The sequence below is a fragment of the Microcebus murinus genome, chromosome 12 (genome assembly GCF_040939455.1).
Source record: "Microcebus murinus isolate Inina chromosome 12, M.murinus_Inina_mat1.0, whole genome shotgun sequence".
Classification (NCBI taxonomy): Eukaryota; Metazoa; Chordata; class Mammalia; order Primates; family Cheirogaleidae; genus Microcebus; species Microcebus murinus.
In genome coordinates, this window is record NC_134115.1 from 54,107,717 (window position 1) to 54,112,989 (window position 5,273).

Below are 5,273 nucleotides of genomic sequence, written 5' to 3' on the forward strand. Positions count from 1 at the left end.
TCAGCAATAATGTCAATAAATATTAGGAACAATAAGAGTTTATTATCTACTTTGAGTGAAGTATAGAGGTGTCTTAGATAGTGGGATTATGAATGTTTATCCTTTTAAAACAGTACTTAATATCATTTTATTATTAGGTGTACTGTCATACCTCTTCCATCACTCTTATCTCCATGGCACTTATGGGATTAATCCTTATCTGTTTTGTGCTTCTGTTTTAAAATTCATCTTTCTTGGATGAACAGCCACCAAATTCTGAGTTGTTATAAGAATGTTTCAGTTTCTTAGGGACATTCAAAGTAGAAAAGATCAATAATGAAAATAAATGAATAAATCTCTCATTTATTTATATTTTTATTAATTCATGCTATGTAGTAAGTACTCAGCCAAACCCTGAAGATATTGGTTTGGAAAATATCTCAGTTGTTGATATTCTCACTGTCTAAAGAGCAAGAGTCAATTTGTAAACAAATAATTAGAATACAGGGTGCTAGAAGTAAGGGAGAAAGCTATGACATTGTTAATGGTGAGATATTGCCCCCATGAGAAGCACTCTATCAATTCCATAGATTGGAAATAGGATACAATCTGTTGTTTCTGATACTGATTTCTGCCTACCCTTCAAGGTTTCTGGGATGTTTTATGCATTGTATATCCTTTTCCTCCTGCATCAGGTACTCTTTCTAGCACAATCACTTGCTAATAAGCACAGCTTCACACACAAAACTGAGAGGAGAGAGGCATTGTCTTTGTAGGTATATTTAATGTCATGTCTGTGAAATGGTTTTCAAGGGAGATCTCTCCTCTCCTCAGTGGCTTCCTTTGTGGTTATTCTTCTCCTTCATCTGCCCTACTACTGCACCCTGGTTCATACCTATTAGATGCTGAGTATAGAAGTATAGTGGTAACAGCATTGGTTTCAGAATCTTGACTTGAATATTTGCTAATAGCATAACCATGGGTCAGTTACCTAATCATACTGAGCATCTCTTTATTCATGTGGAAAATGAACTCATGCCTATTGTTCAGCACTGATAGGAGATTAAATTACTATGCAGTAGTACTTGAAAACAGTAGATGCTGTTAGTAGATCAAGATGTAAGTTATCTTGATCTCCTTTCTTTCCTATTTAACTGACTTACCCAAACAACTTTGAAATGCATATTGCAGCAAGTAGATGTAATATTCAGTGTACACATTGGCTTACAACTCAGTTGGATTACTTTTGAAATGATAATAATAGTAATAATATCGTAAAAGTAAAACTGGTTAGGGAAATCAGTCAGAAAGCAATTCTAATGGCTTTTCAACACACAGAGAATTTAAAACAACAAACATATACAATAACAATCAAACATGATTGAATTTTACAAATCTGCAATATGTGTTCCTCCTTCCCTCTGGAAAGTACAAGGATATGATATAGTTTTTAGCATGCACTGTACGTTAGAGACATGCTAGGTGCTATTATCAAATGAGTTAGGCTTAGTCTTCCCTTATTATACAGGCTAAATTTGGTATTGAACACAACATACAGCAGAAGCTCTGGGAGGTTTAAATTGACAGTGGCACATACATTTGCCTTTGGGAGAATGCCGGGATGATTTTAAAAAAGCTCACTAGAAGAACAGAACCTTGGGAAGTCATTTGAAGATGGAGAAGCAGGTAACTCTTCAGAGAAATGGGAAAAATTATGCCGTATGAGAAAACATAGCTGAAAATCAAAAACTAAGAGAAAAAATGTTGAGGAAAAGGAAAGGAAAACGTGAGAGAAAAGACATCCTAAGGGGCCAAATGGTGAATCGATTCTACTGTTTCTCTGCTGAGAGTTGACAAGTAGAATGAACTTGCCTTGAATTTTTGAAACAATCTCTGCCCATACATACTTTTAAGCCTTATGGAGTTTACTAAGGCAAAGAAAAGGTAAGTATGCCATACTAATTCTTTCTTTCTATAGAAACTATGAAAAAATTTGTAATTTGGGCAGATTAGAGACTCTGAGGGTCAAGAGTTAGACAAATATTAATTATGTCTCTACCTCTACCCTTTATATTATTCTTATTATTATCACTTCACGCAAGGATGCACCATGGCTAAAAAATGATCCTTGTCTTCAAGGAGCTCACCATCTTGTGAGGCAAAATCAGTGAGCAGGATGCTCATCTTGCTGATGATGAAATTAAGGTGTGTGATATGAAGAAACGCTAATATTTAAGAGGAAGATTAGATTCTTAAGAAGGTCAGAATAAGAATAAGAAATGGGAAGAACATTTAGTAGTTTGTAATCATTAATGTGAGGTCTAACTACAACTATGCTAATATTGAGCAAGTTTCAATCATTTGTTGGATGGGAAGAAAAGAGAGGAATCTAGGATAACAATCAGTTCTAGGGATTGGATGATGAGGTTTGATGATGAAATCCATGACTAAGATAGAAAACATAAGAGTAGAACTGACAGAGAGAGGTAGATGTGTTCAATTTTGGACAAGCTGAGTTTGAGTTTCCTGAGAATATCCCAGGGTTCAAGTGAGCAGTGAGTTGAATACGTAAGTCAGAAGCTAAGTCCATAGCTCAGTGGAGAGGCAAATGCTAAGAGCATAGTTTGGGGGGTTAATATGTAGGGGACATTTGAACCCAGGAAAATAGAGGATGTATTGAAAATAATAATACTGCAAGGGAAAATCCTAGAAAATGGGAAATGGGAAACAGAAAGATAGAAATGGATGAGCCCATGAAAAAATAAAGGACAAGGAGTCAAAGTAATGTAATAAAGTCAGGAAAAGTATTGTTCACCATCCAAATTTATTTAATTACTGAGTTCAGCCAGCAGAAGTTTGGATAGCAAGGGATACCTTTGGTCTCAGAGAATCCAAGGGGTAGGGTATTTTAGGCAATGAGTAGTTAGTAGTTTCAAAGTCATTAGATTGGCCCAAGGAGAGAAGAGCTGAAATGCATTCATATAAAAATTATGGTACTCTTTGCTTGAGTAGTTTCAGTATAGTGATGGAGAAAGAAGCAAAAATCCAGGGATCTGAGGAGTAAATGGAAGGTATCTAGAGTCAGGGGGATTAAACTGCTTTCAAAAAGCTTGACCCATAAGAGATGGAAAACAATTGAATACTATCAAGAGTTGAATACAAGATGTAGGAGAGGGGTTTGCAAGGGGTGAGACTTGAGTATACCATTATCTCTGATTATATATTTACAAAAATGTTTCGGATGGATTTCAAAATATAGAAATCAGAGTAGTTCTAAATATCCAGTCCAGGGGTAACCCATTATCACTGTGGTTATTATTACTTACAATTTTCTAAAAATACAATTTTCTTAGGTAATTCAAACTCCCATCTACCTACTGTACACATTCTTTCAACAATAGTCAGTCTGTTGAAATATCTTTAATGACAGAGAGGTCTCCATCTCTAAAGACAACACATTCTGTTTGTAGGCATCTCTAATATACCTCTTATTCTTCTTATGTTAATTGAAAATCTACTCATATTTCAACTTGTAGTACTAGTTCTGTCCTTGGGAGCCACACAGAGTAAGACTACTCTTTCATAAGAGAATCCTTCAGATATTTGAAAAGTAACTTGCAAGCCTCTTTTTTTATCCAATTCTTTTATGAAATACATGCAAATTTCTATGCCTCGCTTCTTTTTGAGATGTTTTCAGGTCTCTTACAAACTTCATCTCTTATTTCTTCTGCTTTCTCTTAATTTACTCTGATTTATCATTATATTTAAAAGATGTTTAATTGTACATAATACTCTGAACTTGGTTTGTATAGCGCAGTACTAGATCTGACTCGTCTCACTCATAGGGAGATTATAATTTCATTTAAACTGCGAATATTAGCTACCTATTGTAATCAACCCTCAAGCTCATTAGGAGACCAGCAGTCACAGACAATTTTCACATTAACTCATGCCAGTATTTTTTCGTCCTTCTGAGACTACGTTAGTTATTTTTCAGCCTAAAAATATATGTGTACATTTTGTTGACTTGGTATTAGCCTAGGAATTGAGTTTCTTACTGTCATATTGAATTTTTCTTTTGTCATTATTTTGTTTTTTCTTTACCTATTTTGCTATCTCCTGAAAATATAAGTATCCATTTATATTCTCATCTAATGCACAGAATAAAAATGACAGACAGGTAAAAACAAGGCCATGACTTTGTGGTGTTCCAAAGGAGATTTATTCCTATGTTGAAATCAGTGTCTTATTTGACACTAGGTATGATTACCAAGACATTTGTGAATTCACCTAACATTAACCAACTCACATTTCATAATTTATTATTATATATGAATACTTGATTCAAGTGTTCGAGTATTTTGTCAAGCCAGTGAAAAATTATTTAATTGTATAGCATGAGTTATTTTTGGTAAATTTTCATGAGTTTTTAAGGACCTCATCATTCTTTTGAAGTAATAGTATATATTTATATAGTGTTTGAATTTTCTAGGTGATTTGTCATGCAATTTTACAGAGTAGAAACACCGTACAAAGTTTATAGGCATTAGAGTCTAGCAAATGGATTAAAAAAATATGGCTTTGGTATATATTAGTTCTGTGTCCAAGATAAATATATCCTTTCAGTATATAAAGGTGATAATAATAGATGTTTCACAAGGTTATTATTAATATTTAATGAGAATTTATAAAAGCATTCCATCCAGGGCTTAGCCCACAGTGATATAAATTTCTTCTAACATCAAGATACTCAGAGTAACTACACAGAGTAGTCAGAACTAATGTAATGACCATTTTTAAGATGAAGAAACAAAACCTAGGGAGTTTTATTTATTTATTCAATAATTATTGAATGCTTTCTAAGAATTTGGTAATGTTAGGTATTGGATATAAAAAGTAAATTATGAGATGCATGCTAGATGTCCTAGAAACATGCAGAGCATGTAATAAACCTAGCTTCGAAGGTCAGATAGTTAATTTTGAACACCCACTGGTGAGGAGTTGACATAATGTTTTGACAACTCAGTGATTACTTTTCTTATAGACATTTTGTGTATTCTCACAAAGAATCTCCTAAATTCTTTCTTTTCTTCCTCCTCTTCTTCTTTTTTCGTAGAAACATTCTGTAATAAAACAGCTTTGTGTTTGGCTCAAAAAATAATATGCTTGGGCAATCAAGTGTGGCCTCTAAAGGTACCTAAGACCAGCTTTAATGACTTGTTAAAGACTATTTATAATCAGCATATGAAGTCTATGTAATTAAATACTTTTAAGGTATTCATGGTGCTCAAAAT